This window comes from Typopeltis vanoorti, chromosome 9 (assembly GCF_054136105.1).
Source record: "Typopeltis vanoorti isolate ZY-2024b chromosome 9, IOZ_Tvanoo_1.0, whole genome shotgun sequence".
In the NCBI taxonomy this organism is placed as follows: Eukaryota; Metazoa; Arthropoda; class Arachnida; order Uropygi; family Thelyphonidae; genus Typopeltis; species Typopeltis vanoorti.
In genome coordinates this window covers 94,705,591-94,718,743 of record NC_143557.1, presented here as the reverse complement: position 1 = coordinate 94,718,743, position 13,153 = coordinate 94,705,591, and positions in this window count along the sequence as shown.

Genomic DNA, 13,153 nt, shown 5'->3' with positions numbered 1-13,153 from the left:
GGGGGAGTGGATATGCGGACATCAGTGAGACAGTTGAGTGTAAGAATGTATATAATGTACCCGAGCCAGCACTAAGGACAAAAAAGGGGAATGGGACATTTAGAATAACGCATCAAGATAGGGGTGGGACAAAGGGATCACTGCATTTCATGTATACTAATGCCAGGAGTATTAGGAACAAGAAGGAAGAATTTTTGGCCTTGATTGGCTCTTCCTGGCCACAGGTTATTGGCATTAGTGAAACATGGCTGACGGAAGATGATATAGTTAGTGGGAAAGAATGTGTAGGTTATAGTGTGTTTAGGAGGGACAGAGAGAATAAAAAGGGGGGGGGGTTATTGATGATAGCTGATGAACTGCAGCCAAGAAGAATTGAAGTTGTATCGCAGGATAGTGAAAGGAGCTCATTTGAGGCTATTTGGTGTGAGATTGAGACTGGCAGAATAAAATATACAGTTGGGTGCTGCTATAGACCATATGATGGAATAGATGGTGGAGATAGTATGCATAGGGAAATTGATGAAATGAGTGGAAGGAGGGTAATTATTATGGGGGATTTCAACTATGATAACATTGATTGGAAGGAGGAGAGGACACATGTGAGAAAGGAAATGGATTTTATTCAATTATTAAGGGATAACTATCTGAGACAGCATGTAATGGAAAATACTAGGGGTGTGAGAGTGCTTGACCTGGTAATAGCATCTCAAAATTTGACTGTAATGAATATGACCATATTGCCACCTTTTGGTGAGAGTGATCATAAGGTCTTGACCTGGGAAGTGGTTAAAGGTGTGGAATTTTCGATTAAGACACGGCATATGTGGAATTACCGTGCTGGGAAGTATGACAAGCTTAGGAGATTGCTTGGATCAGTGCCATGGCAGGTACAACTGCAAGGGCTGGACGTCGATAGAGCATGGGAAGTGGTCAAGGAGCATTTACAGGAGGTTATGGCTGATTGTATACCTAGGGTCCGAATAATCAAACAAGTAAGGGTTAAATGCATGAATAACACCATTAAGCTTGAGCTGCAAAAAAAGAAACAACTGTGGAGGGAATTTAAAGAAAGGGGTGACCTGCAGACACACGAACGGTATAAAGTGCAGACCAGAAAGGTAACGAGTGTGGTAAAAAAAGCAAAAGCGGATTATGAAAGGAAACTAGCTATGCAAGCAAAAGAGAATCCCAAACAGTTCTTTCAATATGCTGCAAGCAAGAAAAAAACTGTACACGGCAAAATAATTTTAAGGAATGACGATGGTAAGGAGGTCACTGAATCAATCGATATAGTGGAGTTACTGAGCGCCCACTTTGCAAAAGCATATCATCCAGGTGGTGACATTGAAAAAAATGAAGGAACCATTAGTTTATACGGGAATAGTGATGAATGAAGTGGAGGTGAATAGTCTATTACAGAACCTTAATATGAATACATCTGTGGAATTGGATGATATACCGGCATGGGTCTTGCGTGAAGCGGCTAAGGAATTATCAGTGATCTTGACCATGTTGTTTAATCTGAGTCTCGGGTCTGATTTAGTCCCGAAGGTGGAAAGAGGGGAAAATAGTTTCACTGCATAAAGCAGGATCCAAGACTACGGTTGCAAATTACCAACCGATCAGTATATCAGGAGTCGTTGTCAAGGTCTTGGAGAAAGTCGTCAAGGGAAAAATACAGGAATGGATTGAGACAGGGGACAGCATGGCTTTGTGATGGGAGATCATGCCTCAGTAACTTGCTCAAGTTTTATAACAAGGTGACGGCTGAACTGGATAAGGGTAATGGGTTTACAGTGATACTGCTGGACCTGGCAAAGGCGTTTGACAGGATACCACATGGAATACTAATCCGTAAACTACAACATATGGGAATGGATATAGGGTTGGTGAGATGGATAGGTGGGTGGTTGATGGAGAGATATCAAAGAGTAGTTTATTCTTAGATCACTTAGATCCTTCCCTATATCGTTAATGAACAGATTAAACAGCAGTGGTCCAAGAACAGAACCCTGCGGCACACCACTAGTCACAGGACGTCTTAGGGAAGGATCTAAGTGGAACAATTTATTTGTTCGCTGATGATGCAAAGTTGGGTAGAGCAATAGTGAATGCACATGATGTCAAAATCTTGCAAGATGACTTGGATAGATTGGGGAACTGGGCTAAGGAGAATGGATGTCAATTTAATGTGACAAAATGTAAGGTTATGCATTTTGGGCTGAAAAGATTAGCAGCAGTATACCACATTGGTGGAACTGTACTCCAGGAGATTGATGAGGCCAGGGACTTGGGAGTGTTGGTGGATAGGGAGATAAAGTTTAGGGGGCACATTACTAAAGTAGCTAAATCAGCTCATCAACTCACTTGGTTGTTGTAAAATACCTTGACGAGCAGAGACAAGCACGTTATTGTACCTCTGTACCGAGCCTTGATAAGACCTCATCTCTACTACTGTTCCCAGATTTAATCACCTCGGTTCCTTCTTGATGGGGAGGAGGTGGAGAGGATCCAGAGGCGAGCGACTAAGATGATAGCAGGTCTATGGAATGAACCATATGAGAACAGGTTGAAGATTTGTGGGTTGCAGAAACTAGTTGATAGGCGGAAAAGGGGAGATATGATTGAGACATTCAAATTTCTAAAGGGATTCTATAGGATTAATTCAGAGGATATTTTTGAGATCAGGACTGGTGGTGGGAGAACTAGGGGACACCTATGTAAGCTGGGCAAGAGTGTGGTTAGCAGGGGTGTTAGAGCTGGGTTCTTTACTTTTAGAGTGGTAAATGAGTGGAATAAGCTGCCAGAGTCTGTTGTGGGTGCTATGACGGTGAGCGAGTTCAAGGCAAGGTATGATAGATACTGTGAGAATGTCGTATAGTTGTGTTGACATGATGTTTAGGGCCTCATCGATGAGTCTAAAGACTCCCTGGAGTCGCCCGAAATAATAATAATAATAATAATAATAATAATAATAATAATAATAATAATAATAATAATAATAATAATAATAATAATAATACGTCCCAGCCATATGCCGGTCCTGAGCCCTGATAAAATTAGGGTGGGGATGGGGAAAAGCATGGTGAACTACCCTGTAAAATTCTCACCAGGAATACTTTGTGGGCAATGCCTACAAAGTCACCTACAGTCGGAAACGACTGAAAGGGAAAATCTGAACCAGAATTATCATCGTGGAGAAAATATTTAAATAGAAACATGCCGTTCCATGCGTTTAGGTAGTCCAGCACTGAGACAGTTACTGGGAACATTGTGGAAAGTATGCCCAAATCATGAGAAGTGATTCAACCAAGTGGAAAAATAATTCTGGAAATTTTAACATATAACGATTACGAAATTATTCTTAAGAAATATCTCTCTCCCTGTACTAAATTAAGAAAAACCATTCCCTAATTTATTACATAGAAGGTGTCTTGGCGCAGGGTCTGCTTAACATCGGAACATATCTCAATAGAGAAGGATTAAAACAAGAATATAATATAATTTCATATCTGAAGGAATGACTGAATTTTCATAAAGACTATGATTTCATTATTGTTGCTATTTTATTTTATTTTTTAGTCTTGTTTATTTTCTATAACGTTTCACACAAACATTGATCGTTGTAGACTATTTTACCTACCTGATAATATCACCTGAACAAAAGGAAAGATTAAAAAAAAAAAAATCAGCTAACGCCTTTATATTCCCGTATGCGGGGAGTAGGTGAGGCCATTTAGCCCTATGTAACATTTGGAGACTGAGTGGGCAGTTCAATCTCCACTGGTACCAATCAGAGATAGATGGCCCAAGGCTATCACTAATTAAGCGGTACACAGTGAAGAGAGACGGCTCAAATGTGCCGCCATCTCGTGGTCCCTAACCCTAACACAATATATTTAATGTCTGAAATAATGTGGGTTCTACGGTCGATTTTCTTGAGTTTACAGGACGAAAAACCCGAGTTTCCGGGAGGAAAAACCCACTTGCCCTTGCCAGAGATCGACTAACTCGGGAGCAGGTCGAAAAAAGGCTTAGAAAAATTTCCTCTAGTCGCCGACTAGACTCGAAACCAAGTCTTCCTTCGTGCAGCCAAAAACCGTGGTATGCAAACGCCACATCCAGTGAGCTACACAAGCTAAAGGAAAGATTATTGCATTTATTTTATCAGGAATTTTATATACTTCGATGACAATTTAGTCATCTAGTACATCCATTGCCTGACGCATACTCACGCACGCGAGCATACTCTACAGCAGTAATGAGCAACCTTTGTTCTTCAGTGGGCCAGAATTGAAAACCAGACCCAGAGGTCACCTTTGGGTCTGGCTCCCACTGATGAGACCTCAATAAATGTTGAAACCGGTGTGGGTAGTGACCCTTCCCATAATGCATAGCATTATACATATCTATGGATATGTGCTTTGCATTATGGGATACTAAGGCAAGTGATATAAAGTCATTAGTTTCTATATACGAGTTGCTCCAGTCCTGAAAATAGTTCAGCTGCAAACTTGTTTCTTACACTTGGATAAAGGATTAAACCAAGAACATAATTTCTTGATATCTTTAATTTAAACTCATTATTTGCCTGGAGTGGGTAGCCAGCAATGGAAATTTATCAGATGGAAAGTAACTCGTATAAAAGTCAATAAGACTAACATTTCGCAACATTTCTTAGTTCAGCGTTGCTTTGCAAATCAATTAATTCCATTTAAAATTCTTCGGGAACCCTTTTCAACGTCTATATTAGAGGGTGATGAGAAAATATCAAACTTAGTTTCATTTTCGCGTAAGTTTTTGAACTGCGAAATGAATTCTTGTAATCTCTGTATTTCATCTGCATATTTTTTTTTCGTTTCAGGTGGATTTTCTTTTCCCAAAATTGGAAAAATGAGCCATATTATTAGATTCCAGTTGCCGATTCCAAATTTTTAGTTTATTTTCAAAGGCTTTTACTTTATCGAACATTTCATTAATAAGGATGTTCTGTCCTTGAAGATTTACATTTAATTCGCTCAAATGTTGAATAATGTCAACGCAAAATGTAAAGTCGCACATCCAGTCCTTGTCATTAAATTCTGGAAACGAGTTGTCTTTCATCTCCAAGAAGAATTGAATTTCGTTCTTCAAATCGTACACATGCTTAAGCATTGTGATGTGACTTAACCATCGAACCTCGGTGTTAAAAAGGATATCGCCATATTCGCTTTCCATATCTCTCAAAAATTCCTTGAATTCGCGTCAGTTCAGTTCTCGATATCTAATAAAACTTACAATTTTAATGATCGGTGGAACAACATCGGACATTTTCAAAACTTTTGCACTCAAATTTTCTTGTTGCAAAATGCAGTGAGAAATAATTATTTCGCGTCCTGTTAATCTTTTTATATCTCTGGATAATAATCCCGACAGACCAACATTCATACTAGATATGGCTCGAGCCATGTGTAGTATGAATTGTGCCTTTTGCTCAAATTTTTACACTTCAGCTAAATGAAGTAGGACGTTTCGTCGGGCCGCATGCGGCCCTCGTGTTGCTCATCACTGCTCTACAGCATCGGAGTTTCTCAGTTTACGTATGTTTAACACGAACCGTATATAAGTGAAGTGCTCATTTGTAAACCTCTGTGGTTTTCCCCGGCGAGTACTTCATCTCACGTACAGGAAAATCGGCCATGAGAACACACGCAATTTACAGGGAAAAAATGCTGTTGTTGTTGTTGCTCTTGTTGTTGTTGTTGGTGGTGGTGATGGACGGTAGATAGCCTTAATGGTGGCAATATTGTCGTTGTTGTTGTAGTTGGAGAATTAAGTAGTACGAAAGACGGTGAGATGTGGGTAGCACAGTAGAGTAAAGTGTCCTACCGCGATGAGTGTTTGGACTCCTTAGGTGTCATGCAATAATAATAATAATAATAATAATAATAATAATAATAATAATAATAATAATAATAATAATAAAGGCAATGCACGAGAGTGGTACAAAGACTGATGTATCTAATACTCGCCATATCTGTATCTCTGGCGTGTTGGTGGAGATATTGAAAAAGTTGGTAAGATACAACATACAGAAACGGGTTGACAGAGATTTTCTGTTCTGCAACGAACGGCACGGATTTAATAAGGGAAGGTCATGTTTGAGTAATTTTCGCACATTATATAAGAAAGTCACAGTTGAGATAGACTAGGCGAATGGTTACGCTATGATCATTTTGGACTTTGCTAAAGCTTTTGACAGGATTAAGCATTGATGGCTGTTGCATAAGTGGATGATATGGAATTGGAATAAAAAAAATTACAATTTTGAATATGAGGATGGCTCTGTGACAGAAATCAAAAAGTGGTGGTGGGGATGTGAGTCTACAAGATTTCAGGTGACCAATGGTGTACCACCAGGGATCAGTCCTTAGTCCATTTCCAATCAGTCTTTATATTAATAATATCATTTTTTTTCTTGATATGAAAAATGGTATTCAGCTCTTTTGCAACAAAATAATTGACAAATGTTTAAATTTATCAATTCGTGGATTAGGCCTACTGGGGATACCACGTTAAAAAAAAGCGCGCCTGGTACTCTACCTCTGAGGTGGTGTGGAAAAGAGTACACCTTTTATCTCTTATCTTTTCTATCAATTTTCCTTAAAACAGCGATGTCAAACATTATTCAGAGATTCTCTTCTGGATGCCAGTTGTGATGGAAGACTATTGTTTGCCAATCGACAGCCAATAGTTTTTCATCACAAGTCGATTCACTTCAGAATTCCTACGATATCTTAATTTCAGAATAATGAATGGGTAGGATGTGAAAATATTCGATATCTTTGTAACTTTCTAAACGACTTTCCTTTAGAAAGGGCACCTGATTATTATACATTATTGCACATCGTGATATTGCGATATGTTTTTATTTATTCGTATGGGGTTTCTCCCATTCCTCCACCGTCCCTTAGGACTGGTTGAGCCCTCATAATGAGGGATGAAGTATGTATGTTTTTTGACTGTAGATCTGTGTGTGTTCATGGGCCGATTTGCCTGCTCGGAGGGACAAAAAAACCCCGAATTTTCTGGTAAAAAACCTCTCTACCTCCGTCTGAGACTGGCTAACTTACATTTAGTCACCTCTGTTGCGATATGTGATACCAGATAATGAAGAAAAAAGTGTACCTAATCAGAATGAAGGAACCAAAGATGAACTTCCTCACACGACATACTCCTTACCACCAAACAGAATTTATTTTTTCTCTAAAGAGTCGGAAAGTTCACTCGTAATTATCTTTAGCCCTCTTACTCATTACGAAGATCAAGGAACTTATATTACACTTTCCAAGAACTGCATTCAAAATGGAAGAGCTGAAAGAAAAGAGATAAAGGTCAACAGGATCAAGAAGATATACTACCCAAACATGGTTTGGAAAAAATATCAGAGCTTGAAAAAGAAGACATTTGTGATAAATTTGGAAGCTCTCTCCAAGGGATGAGAGAGCAAGTGTCATAGATCCCCTAAAAGGGGAATTAGATCGATCTTCATACTGGCGACCATTTTTCTCTAATCAATATTGATTAAAATTATTTCAAAAGTCATATCAAAATGATTGACACCTACATTGCTTGATGTCATTGACTATTACCAATAATCTTCCATCACAATAGTCTTACAACAACCTACTGTCTAGCTTTAGACAAGTAGTATTGGTCCAATCAGCTATAAGCCCATCTTGGGCTGTTATAACACTATGGAGTCGACGTGGAATAGACTGATACAAGTCATGTACATAAGATAATGGAATTTGGGACCATTCTTCCTGCAAAATATGTCCCAACTTTTCCAGTGATGTTGCAGGCAGAAAATGTGATCGAACCTTGGAGAACCGATTGGAGACAATGCCTTGTCCGTTTCCATACCTCGCCATGATGTCTGATACGGTGCCTCGTTATACACCTACGATTTCTGCTGTTTTGGTTAGGGAAACTCCTGCAAACCACACTCCAATAATCATACATTTTTGGGAGGTCCCTGAGGTCTAACATTTTGCACACTAACTGCGATGCGAAGTAAATAACATCGGCTATCATTGATGAATTTGGAGGATGGATGGATCTGCATAAAGAAGACAGGCTGCATTAAAATGGTTTTGGTGTGAGTTAACTGGAGGAGATTGTTGTTAAGTTAACATTTTGCACACTAACTGCACAACAGCTAATTCAACCTCGACTATGGCGCTGCTGTGCAGTTAGTGTGCAAAATGTTGCACTTAACAACAATCTCTTCCAGCTAACTCACACCAAAACCATTTTAATGCAGCCTGTCTTCTTTATACAGATCCATCCCTCCCTCCCTCAAATTCATCAAACATTCACAAAGTGCATTGCTTTCTCCTCACAGCTGTGCTAACATGCCATTCATAATATTTTCTCGCTGCCTCAGTTCACCACCATCTACCTGGGCAACACACCCGATACCTTTTCTACCACACTGTTAAATTTTACTCTCCTTAATAATCTCCTTTTATCAAATCTGGCATTTTCCTTGTTCCCATCCAAATCATTCGTTTCTACTACAACCAACAGCTCTTTTGCTCTCTTATTCCTCATGTTCAACGTTTCAATCACCCTGCTCATTCTACCTACAGGAAAGAAAATTGTGGTAAATGAGAAGATTGTGTACCTTATCATTCACCACACTTCTAATAATGGAATCTCCATAGAAAATTTTAATTTTTATGGTACAAAGACATCAAAGGTCATAATGTGCCAGGACACCAGCAGTACATATGGTAAACCGTGGTTAGTAGGACAATCACAAACATCCATGCCCTTGAAGGGATTCGAACCCCCAGACTCTTACCTAGAGAGCGGATACGCTAACCACTAGGTCAAACAGACTGGTCTCCATAGAGTCACTCTCGAATCATTCGTTACATCTTTGGCATGGTTATCTTTCCTTCCACTCTTTTTCACTTTTCGATGTATGTCCATATTTCTTTTCATTTAATTTCGCATGAACTTCATCTCTTGCCTCATCTTCATCAGTTCTGCTTTTAAGTCAGGATTCAATATATGATAACACTAAGATTCATGTCTGACATTTTCATGCAGTTTCATATAATGCTTCCGGTTACTTTTGGTAGTGCTGTATCTGCAGCAGACCTCACACTGATGTTGTGACAAGGATCTCCAAGGAACTGACTCGTGTACGTATTATTATGTGATTATCGTGCTTTGAGTTGTCCGGTCGTTTTTTATGAGTTGCTTCGTCATCAGTCGATTTCAACATGTTTGCTAAATGACATGATTAGAGATATTTGGGAGCTCCATAGATCAGTCGTTTTCGACGAAGCCTTTTAGTAGGAAAGATTGGATCTAAATAATCCTACCTAGAACGCGAATATTTCCATCAGAGCTTATATATACTGTATATATGGAACCTGTTGTTGCCACGGAAGCATTACGTCACATCCGTCTGAGCTATCCAAAACTGGAGATTATCCTTCCCATTTTCACAAATATTGTCCCTGCATCTCATTTCAATACGTTAGTATGTCTCGTTTTTCAATATCCAATTCTAAAGACGAAATGTTTTCGTGTAATATTCATAAAATAAACAACTGAAAAAAAAACAGTTGCAGAAATAAAAAGCATTATTAAATTCTTATAAAGTCATGTATGGGTTTATTTCTATCATGAAAATATCAGGTGTTTGTTTATTTAACCAGTCAACCAACCAAGATGGGAAGAGTAAAGACTTTTAAAGGACAAATCATATTTTTCTTCTATCGATAAATGCAGAACGGTATTAACTTTTTTTTTTCACCCATCTACGGTTGAGAGACAACGACAGGATACATATGAAGTCAGAACTGAGATTGAAATCTTTATTGATAAAAATTAATTACGAAACAAAATAAAGATAATGGAGAAGAAAGCTACTGCTGAAAAGTTATTGCATAATTTGATTAATGATGGCTTTCAGACAATCAGAACGGTATTAACCCATTTCCTGCCAGATTTTTTTAAAAATTATTTTCTTGAATGAAGTAATGTTTTTTGCATGTAAACAAACATGGGATATCTATTTTTATAATATATAGAAAGTAAAAATATGATTTTTATCAGCAAAAAAAAAAAATCAGCTAACGCCTTTTTATTCCCGTATATACGGTGGTGTGCAAACGCCACATCCACTGAGCTACACAGGCTGGCTATGATTTTTATTGATTTAAAAAAAATACTTATTTGGGGATCACGGTACATGACATGTAAATAATTCTATCATTATTTTATAAATGCCATTGAACAACACAGTCTACGTGTAACTCGGCATCACACTTTACACATTGTATTCTAACATTTTTCTTACAGACCGCACATTTTCTTTGTTTTCCATCTAATGTTCTCTCTCTCTAAATTAGTGGTCGCCAAAGGGGTCGATATGACATTGTTAGGGGTCGATTCGGGCTCAGGGTCCACAGAAAAATATAAGAGATCATTGTATGGGTAATATTTAATTCGGTTAACTTGGATTACCTCCATGACAAAAGACATGGAGGTAATGACAACGCAATTAAGAGTGAATCGTGGGATCAGTACCTCCATCTTACAGGTCCATGAATAGGACCTGTAAGATGGAGTAAGGTCATGAAAACTGAGGCCAATCAAGTAGGCCAAAATGACGTATTTACCAATAAACGGATGTTGGTGGTTCCGGCCGGCCGGCGCAGTGGGAGCGAGATTGCAACACGTGCGTGTTTCTTATTTACTAATACTTACAAGTATTCAAGTATTCGATCCCAGTCTTATTTTTTGCGCATCGACATACAAGTGAGCGTTATTGTTCTAAAATTCATCAACATACATATTATAATTCAATCGTGATTCATTCACGAACTAAACTTCTCTATGTTGAAGAGTTGAGCAGCGCTGGTAGTAATACCAGTGATATTAATACCAGTAGTTTATTAATATCACTAGTAATACCAGTGATATTACTAGTGATAGTAATAGTAGTAGTAATAGTAATATAATAATATATACTATATTATACATACAATAAACACTGTAACTATAAAATAAACAATCTAAAAACTCACATAAGCGTCTTTTTTGCTTGTCCTATTATAATTACGTAATAGTAAAATATAGGGGTCGATAAAAAGTCAAGAAACTCTTGAAGGGGTAGACGGGCAAATAATGTTTGCGACCCCTGCTCTAAATGATGCCCTGCAGGATTTGTTCTCACGTCTTCTGGTACACGCTTCTGTGATTTCACACCGTAGGATGGTCTTCCACTATTTTTGGGATAAGATTGAGAGTGTATATTCAAGTAGGACCTCGCAACCATTCTTCTGAAATCCAATAGTGGCATTTTTCCATTAGCACTGTAGTATATGACATAAGCATTGACTATAGTCATATCCACTGTAGTCATATCCACATTAGTAAAAATTGGAAAATACCATTTCTTGCCTCTAATTTTTATTCGATAATTTAGTATATTCCAGTCAAGCTTATCAACACCGCCCATGTACTTATTGTAATTTGCAATAGCACTAGGCCGCTGAATCATCACTTGTTTCTTCTCAGCTCTAGACCATCTTGACACTCGTCCCAACTGTAGAACTTCCAAATGATTTGATAAAATTTTAACAGCGTTGTTATCTTTCCAAAAAAGACCAAATATTTCATTTCTTTTGTCAAACCTATAATCAAAAGATCCACGGAATTCTTTTTCATTTCCCCTTCCGTTTTTATTGGACATTTATTCATCCTATTATATCTCACTGTTCCTGTCGCAGGTATATTTTTCTCTTTTAAATAAAAACAAACGAAAAAGTTATCGAAGTAAAAGCAGTGTTCTTTTGGTTGGTCTATAGTTGCCACCTTATGCAATATCACCGTCATACCTAACCCATTCGTATCTGTTTCAGAATTACTTAGTTTGCCTTCATAGATTTCCGCGTTATAGCAATACCCGGTCTCCGCGCAACACATAGCCCATTGCTTGAAACCGAAAGGAATAGGCTTGCCCCTAATAAATTGCTTTAGATAATGGTGACCATAATAACGCACCATTTGTTCATCAATACTAATATTATGGGAAAATACTCCAAACTGCATGAAATTCTTATTCAGCTCATCAACAATTGGTCGAATATTAAATAATTTGACATTTATTATTGGTATATCTGTATTGTCACTAAAATGCAGGTTTCTTTTTATTTCAATGTACCGATTTTTTGGCATACATTTTCGTACAATTCCTATATTTATGTCTTCTTCTTCTGACCCATACATCTGCTCTTGGTGTAGAGAGTGATATCCAGTTAAAAGTAATATTCCCAATAATTTCTTGAAGCAGTCTGCCGAGAACGTAAATTGGTGACGATTATTTTAAGCTGCATAAGATATACTATGTTGTACGATAGGGTCTACTAGATTATCTGTAAAGAACATTTCAAAAATTTCTACTGGGGGTTTTATCTTTTACTCTTCCTATCATGTTTATTTTATGTTGCTTGCATTCTCCTTCACGATCAGTACAAATACTGAATGATGCTCTTTCTCGATTCCAATCCGATATGGGTTTTTCTTTTTTAGGTTTCTTATTTCTTGGAACTACACTCTCTTCATCACATCTTGCGCCATGAATTTCTATTGAACCTGGAACGTCATTTGGAACGGTATCTTCAAGAATATTGTCATCTATATCTTCCAAATCTGAAACATCATCCACTCTATACGGTGGTAGTTCCACTATATCAATAGTACCATCAAGGTCTTCATGATCTGTCAAATCAAGTTCATTGTCCCAATATTCTTCAAGTTCTTTTTTCTACTCATGATTATGCTGAAAAATAAATTGAATAACTATAAAAATGTTCTTAAGAGTAATAATTGTCATAGAAGTAATAAAAAATCGCAATCTTGGTATTCATAAGATAATATTTGATATAAGTCGAAATGGTAAATCATTTTACATTACACTAGCCATGGGCACCAAATGTGGATCATCATATTTTTCAGCTTATCAAGTAATGAAATTTGAAACTTGCTCAATTTTCGTACTGTGTTATTCAGAACACATATGCACATAACCTCCATAATGGAAAATGATTTATTTCGACATAAAATATGAGATTTCCAATTATCGAAT